Source organism: Pelecanus crispus, chromosome 15 (assembly GCF_030463565.1).
Source record: "Pelecanus crispus isolate bPelCri1 chromosome 15, bPelCri1.pri, whole genome shotgun sequence".
In the NCBI taxonomy this organism is placed as follows: Eukaryota; Metazoa; Chordata; class Aves; order Pelecaniformes; family Pelecanidae; genus Pelecanus; species Pelecanus crispus.
This window is the reverse complement of record NC_134657.1, coordinates 9,626,562-9,639,420: the sequence shown is the minus strand read 5'-3', so window position 1 is coordinate 9,639,420 and position 12,859 is coordinate 9,626,562.

The window sequence follows — 12,859 nt, the reverse complement described above, 5'->3', positions numbered from 1 at the left end:
AACGCGAACGTCTGGGGGGAAGCTGGAAGAGCAGAGCGTGCCAAAGAGGCTGCTGCCTGCCATGGGCACGCTAACCACTCGCTTTCCAGCCCCTCCACTGCTAAATACAGCCTGGAAGAGCTGCATTTCCGCCGGCATTCCTGCCAGGCCACCGAACAGCAGAGCACACCCCGCACATCTGCAGGAACCGCACATGCTTGCTGCGCGGTGCTAGCGTCCGGGCATCACCACAGCAGAGCCCCGGCCCGGCGAGCCCCAGCCCTCGCTGCTGGAGCCCAGGGGCCGCTCCCCGGATGCCGGCGGGGAGAGCTGCCTCCCAGCAGCACTGCGGAGCGCAAGCGATGGCATGAGTCAGTAATTGGAGAAGTCATTTTTAGATAGTGCTGCAAATGTGCCTATTAACATCAGCTCACATCTCCTCTGAGTGATTTACCTGTTTCATTTTATTCAGTGAATTAAACACAAAAATAACCGTGGTCTACGCCAATCCTGTTATCGACCCGCTTAAGATGTGCGGCATCCGTCACTCCCCGGCCGCGTCCGCTGCCCGCCTCGCTGACACGCAGGATTAGCCGCAGGAGCACCGAGGTGCCTGCCTGAGGAGAAACGCTGGCAGGTCACGGGCTGCGGACGGGGTTTGCGGTTCCACGGGCGCCAATCTGCCTCCCGAAGAGCCAGACGTCAGCCCACGAGTCGTTATTTGATGAACGAGACAGTTTATTGTCCAATTCATGACATGTCTTATAGCATGCCTGAGACATTAACGTTCTTCTAAATCATTGCTGGGCATAATATTTCGCCACTGATACCGCACGTAATCTTCACATTTGCTATTCTCCCATTATCTAACGGCACTCTGTAAAATTACAGTGACACTGATGCTTACCACCCTTATTGAATGGAAAAATCAAATTAAAGATGAAGTATCATCGATTTTGTTACGGGCTCCAAGGTGGCAGGGAGTCAATTGACCTTTCTCAAAAAAACAAGAAGGTAGAGATGTTTCTGTTGCTTTTTATCGCCCTCCTGGTGCTTATTGTAGCTTCTTTGGGGGGTTATTTCCTTGCTAGCTTTGCTGTGGCTGGTTTTCTTCAGTAGAGGTGCAATGCAGCCAAAGCACTAACACTTGCGAGGAAAATAAGAATTTTCCCAACTGGATGAAGACAGAGATGGAGAGGACCATCTGCAAACGTATGATCTCAGACTGAAAAATCCCAGCAAGCAGCCTCCAGAACCACAGCTCTCGTTCCGCACGCTTTGCGTGGGGGTCCCCATCTCAGCCCCATGCCACACCAGGATTGGGACCCACAGCATCCAGTGCGCCTCCGAGTCCCAGCTGCGCGGTGGGAAGAAGCCACCCCCCAGCACCCCCGGAGTGCTGGGCCAAGGGGTGGCAAAGCAGCTCCTTCTGAGGGAGCCGGCAACACCGCTCCCCGCCTCGCCCGCTGCCGGCTACCCCATTCCCCACCACACATTCGTCCCTTTAAACAAAACCCATCCAACGCTACGGTTTCATACGAGCAGGCTTCCCCGCCTGCTTTGCGCGGCGTGATTTGGAAAGCCGGAGACGCGCTAATGCGCCGCTAAGCCCTGGAAGTGCAAGCTGCCGCAACCGTTTACCAGCCCTCATAGAGCTTGAAAAATCCTCTACATGCATCATTACTTTGTTGATATGACTCTTAAGAAATTTGTAGTAAAATGCAACAAGAAAGGATAACTTCGCTATCAGGATTTCGCCCCTTGACAGCCAGACTTTCCCCTTATTACAGATGGAAAACACTCTTTTCCCCATGAATGGCCTGAGGCTCTACAAATTTGATTAAAGATGGAACAACCGCTGCAGGATTCATGCTTATGAAGAGCAGGAGCATCATCTCATTAAGCTGAGTGCCAGCACCGAGCATGTGCTCCATCACTGCTACCGGCAGGCACGGGGAGGGCAGAGCCTGCACCTGGGGGGTTGCACCAGTGTCCTGGCACAACTGGAGCTCTATCGAGGAAAAGCATCTTCTCCCTGCATGCCCAGAGACCACGCTCCCCGCCGTAAGAACCGCACAACCCTGGGCAAAGCATTTAATCTGCCTCCACCTGCGTTCCTCACCACACCGCTCACTCCGCCCTCCTACCTTTCTCCATCTTTCCTCCCCTCTTGAGACTGCAGCATGTCCCACCTCTCACTCATCTCGTGGAGCATCTGGAGAGGAGGTGGAGTCCTTGCTGGTGCTTCCCATCATTTCTGCAACAGAAAGGGTCACCTCTGTGAATCTGACGATGCCAGTGGCAACATCTCAAGTACCCAACTTCAGTAGCACGTGGTTTTCTTCTGCAGGCTCCCCTCCCTTCCACAACACGCAGAAGGCGGCTGCTCCCTCATTAAACGGAGGGCAGCTTTATCATCACTGATTACGTTAACCTAGTAATACCTGCATAAAGCAATCAAAAAAAGACTAGAAGGTTTTCTGTTTGTTTGTTTTTTTAAAAGCAAAGACCTGGCCCGTGAAGTATTGATTAAATTAGAGGATTAAATTAAGCAGCAACTGAACCAAGTGCAAGGGCTTGCAAGAGTGTCTATATGCAGAACATTGACAACGAAGGCCACGGGGGAAATACAAAGGGCTTTGGAGCCCAGCAAAGATGCGATGCATGCCGCAGCCTTCAGAGGAGAGCGGCACAGGCAGAATTAGCGCAGCCAACAGGCAAAGCCCATGTCCTTCACCCTGCTGCCATATGGGCACAGGGGCACCCCTGCGGCACCTCACAACAGCCCATCAAATGCACAAACCACGGCTTACTGCTGTCAACCACCACCAGAGACACGAGGGAATCTGCAGGAAATCCTACGGAAGACTTCTTCCAAGCCAGCCCGTTTTCCCTGTATAGTTAAATCTACGCGCAGTTCGATTACGCCCCCCTCGCGTTCGTGAGCTCCATCCCCGTAGGTGGGGTTTCTTTGATTTCCACGGCTGGCGAGGACCCAGCAGCGCGTTTCCGTGGGTGACGGCTCACCCGCTCTCCACAGCGCCCGGCTTCCCATTGGGCACCATCAGGATGCACGCTGCAGCACCCGCGGTTCGGAAATACTGTAATCGGTGATGTGGGAGTTCGTGTGTGCCTTCCATGAAGTGTCATTATAAGCTGTTAAAGTGATTTCTCAGTGGTGATCCTGAGAAATTGTTGCTTCTATTTTTCTCTCTCTTTGAGAAAATTCTGATCCTGCATCAGAGATGAAAGTTGCATCATCTGGGTATGCAGTAAACTGCTGCTTGTGGTTATTGGCTTCTCGTTTCCTTCAGGCTGGGCCAGCTTTACTTAGATAAAATTGTCGCCAGAAGACAAAAAAAGACCGTCTTTTCAGCTGGCATAAGTTGGCAGATCCCAGTTGAAGTCAATGAATTGATTTTAGCTTACATTATCCAAGTCTCACTGGAAACCATAATATCCAGACTAAAAAATTCTCTGAGAATTTATCATTTCTGATAAAGCCAAGACTGAGGGGTTTTGTTGAGCTTCATAATGAAATCAGTATTGGCATCTCAGTGCTTCACAGAAGGCCGCAAAGGACACACAAGGAGAAGGTGAGCTCTCCCGCGCTTCCCACTCTGCCCAAGGCTCACTCATGGCTCTCCTGCGATATCGTTCCTGGAAGGGTAGGATTTAGAAAATCCCTTGGGCTAGCCAGCAGCTTTTCCATTAATCCCAAGAGATCCAGGGAAACATGTAATGTAACGTTAACGCTTGTAATTCTGCAAAAATAGACCCCGACCGTGGCTAGAAGGACAAAGCAGCTCCCCCCTCACGGCACTGCCTGCGAAGGTGCATCTCCGGACCTAGCCACCTCCTGCAGCCACCCGTGACGTCCCGTCCCGGGAGGGAGACGGAGCCACACTCTGCCAGCACAGCTCTGCACCCGGGCTCACCCGTTTGCACGCTCGGTCCTCTCCCGGGCAGCTCTCAGCCTCCCACGCTGCAGCCCACCCAGCTCCCGGGAAGCTCTGGCTGCGGACCCCAGCTCAGCAGGGCTCCCAGCGACGAAGCCAGCAGGCAGGTAAACGGGCAACAGCAGCCTGGCAACTGAAAAGAAATATTTGCTGAACAAGCGGAGTAGCAAGTTAGCTCAGGGCTGGTAAATTCTAGATGCTGCTCTTGGAGAACAAACGCATCTGACAGGCAGCGCCGGCCAAGTCACTGAAGCACCCGGGATTCCCTATCAAACAAATTAAAATTAGCAACAGGCCAGAGGCTGACATGCCCACTGCCTGGGGCCAGCGCTGCCGCGCAGACGATGAGAACGAGCTACTGGCAAGCGAGCCGTCCCCACGCCGCTCTCCGGCATGGAGAGCTGCCGAGCCGCACGGCGCTGCTCATCCCGACGGCAGTGCCAGGAGCCAGGTGCTGCGGATGGGTCCTCTGCAGATGCATCCCCTGCCCACCCCTCCCCCTGCCTGGCCACGAAGGCACAGTGCTCCGGCCACGGGACAAACCACCCGCTCCGAGCGGCGATCTCCGCCTCGCTCTTGCCCATGCACACAGCTGGATTTCTTCCAGCAAGGCACGGGAAGGGAGGGATGGGGGTCCCGCAAAGCCAGCCATTCCTTACGGCCCCCGTCCCCGGTGTCCGGGTCTGGAAGCACAGCGCCAGGCACAGACGGCACGGTTCCCACAGTGCCACCGCAAGAAGCGGCTAACGAAGCTCTCGGGAACACGCTGCGCTCCGCTGCCATTTCAAGTCAGAGGCCCACGGCCGTAATTTGGAAGTTGCTTTCATTCCCAGTGCAGTAACCAATAAGTCGCCTGAACTGACAAATCCGCTCGCCGCGTCGGCAAGGATGTCGGGTGAAATATTCGGAGGACAAGAAGCCAAGAGCATCCTCCAGAAACGGTCCTCTCGGGCCTGGACCGAGACAGCTGGCGCCATGAAAAACCCCGTGCTCCATCTCTCTTTCGGTGGCTCGTTAAAGGGCCGCTTCCAGTCTGGCAGGCAGCAGCAGCGCTACATTCCCATTTTCATGCAGAAGCCAGTTTATAATCTTGATGACTGGCCTGGAACCGTGCTCCTTTTTACCATGATTTGAAAGGAGAATAATGTTTTATTCCAACTTCCCATTTTTGTTTCGAGGGTATTAAGAAATGAAACATTAATGGAATGTAGAAAATGAGCCGAGCGTTCAGCTACTATTTACCAAATTGTTCTGTTCATCTCTGGGAGAGGAGGAAAAAATAGGAGCAAGAATAAAACTGTGCCTAGAAACATACCATTTCTCCACTGCATGCATGGCTGACAGCCACTAAGCACAAACGAATAAATATTTTATGTACTTTAATTTTCTCATCTACGAGCTTGATGTTCTGAGCCTTTCTTTGTTTTATTTTGCTACTTCATAAATGTTAAAAACGTTTATCCTCTTATTCTTTCCAACAAAAGAAAGACTTTTGCCAGTCTCTGTTCCTGTTCCATTTGCTTTCATCTCTTTATTAGCACAGCAAAATAGCACATCACCTGCAGGTTTCTCCCTTCAGTAATTTCTCCTTTCTAATTTTTTTTTCCTCCTTCCTTCCTTCGGTCGCCTTCTTATCACCTGTACTCCCATCTCTGTATTATTCAGGAAGCGCAGTGTTTGCATTTTTTTTGTCCCAGCTGCTCATTGAACCCTACAGTCTATTGAGATGCAGCTTGGGGTTTTTTTTTTCTTGTGTTTATTTCATTTCCCTTTTTATTATCATTATCTCCTCTTCCCTACTATGCCGTCACAGATTTTTTTTTTTCCCCCCTCCTCGTGCCCCAGCTCCCACGTGCCACAGATGCTGGGACATCTCAAGGCTGGCATCCTTGTTCACTCAGCATTTTCTCTGTCTTGCATTTGTCCTTTAAAAAACACAATTTCTGGAAAATCCTCACTTCCATTTTCCTTCAGAAAAAGATACCAGCGTTTGTATGTCAGCTCCCAGAGCCAAAAGCTGCTACTCTCACCCGCACGTCTGGTTGGGGTTCAGAGCGAACTCTGCCCTCCGGGAAGGGATGCTGCTGTCGGGAGCCTCCCGCCTGTCAGGGAACCCTGCGAGACAGCACCGGGCTGCAGCTCTCTGGAAAGAATCTGAGCTGCCCCAGACGCCTCAAATTGCTGCCAGACAGCTCTGCGATGCCGCAGCAACAGAAGGCAAACCCCCCCTGCAACTAAACGCTTAATCCTTCTTAAATGGAGCAGTCGCAGGAAAAAGGACAGGTAGGTGAGGATGGATGTTGCCACGCTGAGAAACAGAGGAAAGCAATAATGGAGCACAGAGAAAGGTGAGCACGAACGAGGATTAATCATAGGCAGAGTTCAATAGGAAGGTTTTAAGGTGAGGCGAGATAAGTGGAAATGTCTCCTGAAATGGATAATTGTCAGGAATTTGGAGAATTACTAGTACCGACTGCGTGCTGTAGCTCCAATGGTGCATTAGCCTTTCTTGGTGATTTGCTAAATTTATTCTTCTGCAATTTCTAACAAAATTCAAAGCTCATCATCACCCAGTGGGTTATTTCCATTTGTCTGCTTTAGAAGTGGTTTTAGAAAACCTCAGATACTTTTAATTAGCTTTAAATTTCTCAGCTCTTCTCCTCAACCTGTGATTACTGTTTAACTGAACTGTATCTATTGTCTTTCCTCCCTCCTCCGGGCTAAGAAATTCCAATTTCCTTCAAACCAGCCACTGCCGCTGAAAAATTTGCAGTTGCAAGTTTGGTTTTTGGAAGCGCCTTTTCTTTGCTTGTCACAACCAAATAGGACTGGAGCTCAGGATGCGAGAAGTTCTCTGCTCCTCCCCAAAAGGGAGCCTCTTGCCCCAAGCAGCCGAGGGCGACTCTTGCGGGAGCGCCAGCGCCTTCCCTGCTTTCCAGGCAGCTAAAGCTCTCATTACGATGAGCGGCAGAATTACAGCAGCATCCGGAAAGCTGCGCACCACGAGTTAGCCTGATGCACTGGTAATTTACACACACGTCGCCAGAGCCGGGACTGCCCTTACAGCCGAAACGATGCAGCATCCTGGGCTGCTCCCGCCCTCCGTGGGCAACCGAGCCCCGTCATGACCATCACCCCTTTCTCATCACTCGGGGCTCCCACCTGCCGGTTCCTCAGGGTTCAGACGGCTCCTTTCGAGCGAGCCCACTCATTGCAATTGGATCTGGAAGTTCAGGCCCCTCGTGTGACTCTGGAGGTCTCAGCTTTGATCCCCAGCCCTCAAATCAATATAGGTTTTTGGCATATGGCAGAGGCACGAGGACTCGCAACGTGTCCCTCCGGCAGGTTTAGCAGCCCGCCCGTCTCCGCATGCACGCGGAACCCCCTGCCCGCGCTCGGCGCATGTGTGCGCAGCCGGCGCGTGTGCCTGCGCAGCGCCAGAGCCGCACGGAGCCGGAAAGCCATCGCGGTTCGCAGGGGATTGAGATCAAAGCTGCCCGGCGGTGCTGATTACTGAGATGAGCCCTGACACGGAGAACTATTTTTAATTCAAAGAGTTGTGCCTGCCTATGTGCCAACCTGCGAGCTCTGTCAATTTGCAGGGAAGTAGTCAAATCCGATTACTACGGAAAATATGCAGGGAGGGTAACATGGTGTGAACTGATATAATACGTGTTGGTTAAGGTGCTATCCTGGGCTTGACTGTTTTCTGGTTGTTATAAATCCCACAGCGGTACAGAAAGAGATATATCCAAGGTTGATTATTGCCATAAGCCCTTCAGCTTGAAATACATTTGCCATGAGAGTCACAGATATGAAGTTTCCCTACAAATGAATATGCCTTTTCACAAGCGGGGTTTGCCTCTTCCCTTTCCTGTAGGAGAAGGTAAAACCGCACCAGCTTTATCCAGGAGCGCAGACAGAGACCTCCTGCACAGGTACATCAGTAGCTGGATCACACATTTGTGCTCCAGCTGTCCGGGTCCCCGAGGAGCCCGGAGGACCCGCAGCGATGCTGGGTGCTTACACCCACGGCAGTAGTCGGGGAGCGGGGCACGGTGCGCAGGGTCTGGGACAAGCGCTGGAGGTGGGGAAAGGAGGCTCACCCCAGTACTTACAAGCAATGGAAGAGGGACAGAGAAAAGGTGATAACCCAGCAGCAGCACCTTCGAGAAGCAGAACCAAAGCCTCCCAGCAGGCTGCTGCAGAGAGGCACCTACGAAGGCACCTCAGCAGCATGGAGCCTCGCATTCCCAGCCCTCCCAAAGCCAGGACAATTAATGATCCCAATCAATAACTCTGACCCAGAAGTTTCAGCCAGGAGCTACAGTCAGAGCAACATCTCCCCAGAAGCAGCCTTGCAGGCACGATTTCGTGGTGTACAAGGGGCGAGACTCGCTCTCGGTCAGTTTTCATGGATCCTTTCCTTGACTGCAGAATTAGGGACAGTAGTTTAAAGAGCACCCCCAGATCCTCTGGGGTAACTCATGTCATGTTTGATAATAATTGTTAATTGCCCCTTTATTGCACTGGGTAGCTTGAGGTGACACACACACTGAGCCTCCACAAGCCAGAAAGCACACCCACTTCTCCACGATACACTTATAAATATCGATGGCAACAAGAGGAGACACCACGCTCAGCAAGGCAAGGAGCAGCACCTCCCTCCTCAGAAGGGCCCTGGGTTCTGCTGTCCAAGTAATAACAGCCGCAACAGTGCTATTTGCGCCCCTAGAACAAATGATATCTCCTAACACAAAGGCATTTCATTCCCCTCCAAGTAATTACCTTTCTGATTCTTGTAACAGGCTGCAGATGACCTGGTCACCCAAGAGGGTAAAGGGTCCGTTGTCTCCGCACGCAGGCTGGTCCGCAAGCGTGTCGGCAGGGCACAACCAGCCCAGCCTCCATTCCCCACATCCCAGCAGAAGGGCTGCAGCGTGCCCCAGAGAGAGCTATTGGCCTCACCTGCAGCCCTGGGGGCTTTAAAGCCTAAGGGCTGATCGCCAAAATGGGAAAACCTGCTGCCACCACAGCGTACCCCAAAGCAGCCCACCCAGGTGCTAACGTGAACGCAGGTGGGGTCACTAAACCTGGAAACAGCCCTGTGGGTATAGCAGATGCAGCGGGAAAGGGCAGATGCACCTTGTTTATATTTGGAGGACTCATTTAAGGGTGAATACATGAAAATCCATCTTTCGATGGGGAAAAAATATTGACAAAAGGTAAAAAATATTGACAAAAGGTAAAAAATATTGACAAAAGGTAAAAAATAGAGCTCTGTGACAGGAGCCGCTAAAGGGAAAGGAAAAGCTGGCTAAGGACCGCCGCTGTTACAGCGGGGGCCAAGCAGTGCTGTGGTTTTGAAAGACCTCCTCAGCAGCTCTGCACGAGGGCATTTTTGTCCACCGAATCTGCGCTCTGCTTTGAAAACGTAAAATGTTTTTAACATCAGAGAAGCAATCCCTCCTTAGAGAAGGCTTTTCTTGACCCAGCATATCCAAAGCAGAGTATGTGACAATGCCAGAAATAGTTTCATCTACACGGCCAGCTCCTGCCGGAGCTGCGTTCCTGCCCGGCACCCAGTGCACCAGCTCTCGCCCGCGCGTGCGTGCTGCTTGCACGCCCAGAGATGCTCTTCACCCAGAGACGCGCGGGGACAAGGGCTTACGCGGGGCGAGCGCTTCGCAAAGAGCAGCCGGGAGCGAGGGAGTTAAGCGTCTCCCTCCCCGGGACCGACCATACCAGGGAGGAATTGGTTTCCCCTGAAAGGTTGAGGACAGGGGGGGAGAGCTTCAAAGTTTCTCCACCAGCTACCGAAGGAGAATTTTAATGGGGAAGAAAACAAAAATATGAAAGTGAACAGAACAAACAAGAATAAATTATTTATGAGGATGAAAGTGAAGAAAGGAAAGTTAACCGAAACAAAGGGAACCACACATTTCCCACAGCTGAGGTATCATGATCAAAGCTCTTGCAAAACCAAAGCCGATCGCTGAGCAACCCGCCGCGGCGATCAACGCGCAGGCTTTGATAGCGCGCCGCGAGCGGCCCCACGGCTGGGCACGGGGCGCTCCCCATCCCACGGGCGGCTGGGTTTAGGGTGCTGCCCCTCCGCGCGCACCCGTCCAGGGGATGCACCTCGATCCGGGGAACGGACCCGGGCGCCGGGCAGGCGTACCATGCTCATCAGGAGCCGTTGTTTCACACATACCTTTTTTAATGCATCCCACAGTGAACTTTCTTGTTTTCGAAATCTGATGGAAATGAGACGCGGGCTCCCTCCCGCACCCCAAAAGAAGGCCCGTTTCTAGCGATGCTAAGAGCATCCTAGCCTGATCCCACCGTCAGCGAGCGGCTCCGCCGCTCCCCAGCCCCAGCGAGGCGACGGGTGGTTTCAGGAGGCTGCTCTCTCCGCCGGGGAGAAATATTACAGCACTAACGAAACACCCAGGTTTTCGGTGCCCCCGGGCACACTGCACAGTGGCTCCTCACTTACAGTAACTCCCTTTTATGTCTCACCTGCCCGGCTCCACGAAGCGCGTGACTTCTGCCGCGTTAGAGAGAAATCCCCGAGAAAAGCTGGCAGCCCTCGATGCGCTCCGGGAGCCGGGAGAAGTCGCGGCGCAGGCTGGTGGGACCAGCGGGAACGCTGCCGGGCAGGAGCTGTCTCTGCCTTTCACCCCAATGCCAGCTGCCCCCCGCCACCCTCCTGGGGAGCGGGTCTGCCCAATAAATCACGCTGGAGCGGGCAGGGCCGGTCACACCTACCTGCCTCTTAGTTTCTCAAACCATATCCCTCTGTTGGGTAAATGAAAGACAAACTACGGTGAGCCCAGGCAAGCATCTTCCCTTTAAATATTTTAGAGCCATTAACCTCTCCCAGCACTCGTTGTCATCTGCCAGGTAATTGAAATGGCTTTGCCTAAGCAGAATTTCTCCGAGATCAATTATTTACTGCCAGCAGAAGGGTCTGGCTTCAGGCTTACGTATGATGCAGCTGTTGCTACCGCTAGCTTCCTCAGCCTTGTTTATTCCTAAGCAGATAAAAGCTGGCTGATTGGAGATAAAGTTCTTGATTTTTCCAAAGTGCCTGGTTGCTCTTGTTGGCCACACTTGGAAATTGGGTTGCAATGCCTTCATTACGCTGTTGTCTTCCCTCTATTGCCGTTCCGCAAATAAGCCACGCTACAGCAAGCCGGCTAAAATTGGCGAAATGAGCTGGTACGGAGACGGGAAAACCCGCTTCGCCATTCGTACCCTGAACTGGCAGCGGCCCTGGGCGCACTGGGATGGGCTCCTTCTCCCCAGGACACCCGGTGCCGACGAGCCCTGGCTGGAGCGGTGACCGTGGAAGGACAGGGCTGCAGCCTCCTGCTCGAAGACGTCCCGGGTTGCAAATCTTCCCGTCCCTGAGCTCGCTCCCCTTTTGCTGCTCTGCATGCAAATGGAGAGTGTGAAGAGTGCCCGTGTCCGCCTCAGAAGGAGGAGGAAGTTAAAAGAGATCTTTCACTCTTCTTGTGAATAACATAATTACCACGGAAGGGCGACCGAAAAGGGTGAAAACGCTTTGACGTGAGGAAGTAATGCAGGGGCCTGACAGATGTGGCTTGCCCAACACTTGCTGTGGGCAATCGCTGCTTCACTCGGTGAAGTTCACACTTCACTTTACTGTGCCGCAGACGAGCCGGATTTGACCATATAAATGGTCTTATCAAAGCGGAGGATTAAGGTAATAACAGTTCTCTGGGAAGGAAAAGGAATTCAATTTCAAAGCCAAATTAAACAAAGCTTCCAATTAGAGCAGATAATGTTTTCAGTGAGCCGAATGGCCTTTTTTCCAGCTCAGTCTGAGTTTAATTTTTCTAATCAGCTCTATTTTGTCACTTCGGCTACTTCAAGGTGGCCAATTTCTTAGGAATTGGCAGATATTGACTGAGGACGCCGGGCTCAGAATTGGCTTTTTTCTCCGGTGCCGAAGTCCATGATTGCTTGCATACCACCGGCACCTGGCCGGGCTCCCGACAGCTGGCACGGCCCCGATCCCTGCGGCACGGCCCGGGCAGCTCCTTGCACGCAGCATTCCTCCGGCGTGCCGTGGGGCCGTGCCGGGCTGCGCGGCCAGGGCATCTCCTCGGCTTGGCCTCCGGCAGGACCCTGTGGGCGCCCTGCCTGCAGCAGGCGGCTGCCCGTACCCCATCAGTCTGCACGCACGAAGGCCAGATTTGCATTATTAGAGGAGACCCTAATAGCTTATTGGGTACACAGAGATGAAAATATTGATTTTGTGCTTTCAGGAAAAAGCCCAATTAAGAAGATCTAATGGAACTGTGACCCTTTATCCCCGCTTTGTCTTATCTATCAGGAGCTAATATTCAACCGTTTCAATGAAGGAGAAAATCTGGTCATTTTTCTTGTATTTCCCTTCTTGCTGCTTGCTGCAAGAAAGACTTGCTGAGCATGAAGAAATTCACCCCAAGCACACCTGACCTCCTGACGGGAAATATTGCGGTCCCGGGGGAAGCGGCTGCCCGGGAAACGCAGGCAGGGAGAAGGTGGGGCGGGAGAAAGCAGAGCCACTGCAGCAGGGAAGCCCCGGTGCCCGGTTCCTCCTCTCCGCCTTCGGTCCCGTCCGCACCTCTGCCGTTTCTCCCCCTAAACAAGCCGAAATGAGGCTTGCCGGTGTTAAGAGTTGCCGGCCTTGTCTGCTGATCCCTGACCAGTTTTCTCATTGATTTCTCTCCGGACTACACGACAGAGATGCCACTTCCCAGTAAAGAAGGACTCTCCGGAGAGCCGATCCGTGCTCCCGATGTGACATGAATATAGCTTCCAATGACGGCAGTGTCAGGGGGAAACTGTCACCAGCGCAGAGCAGAGCAGGCGACGTGATTGCTTTAATACGGGTTTTTAAGAAACTC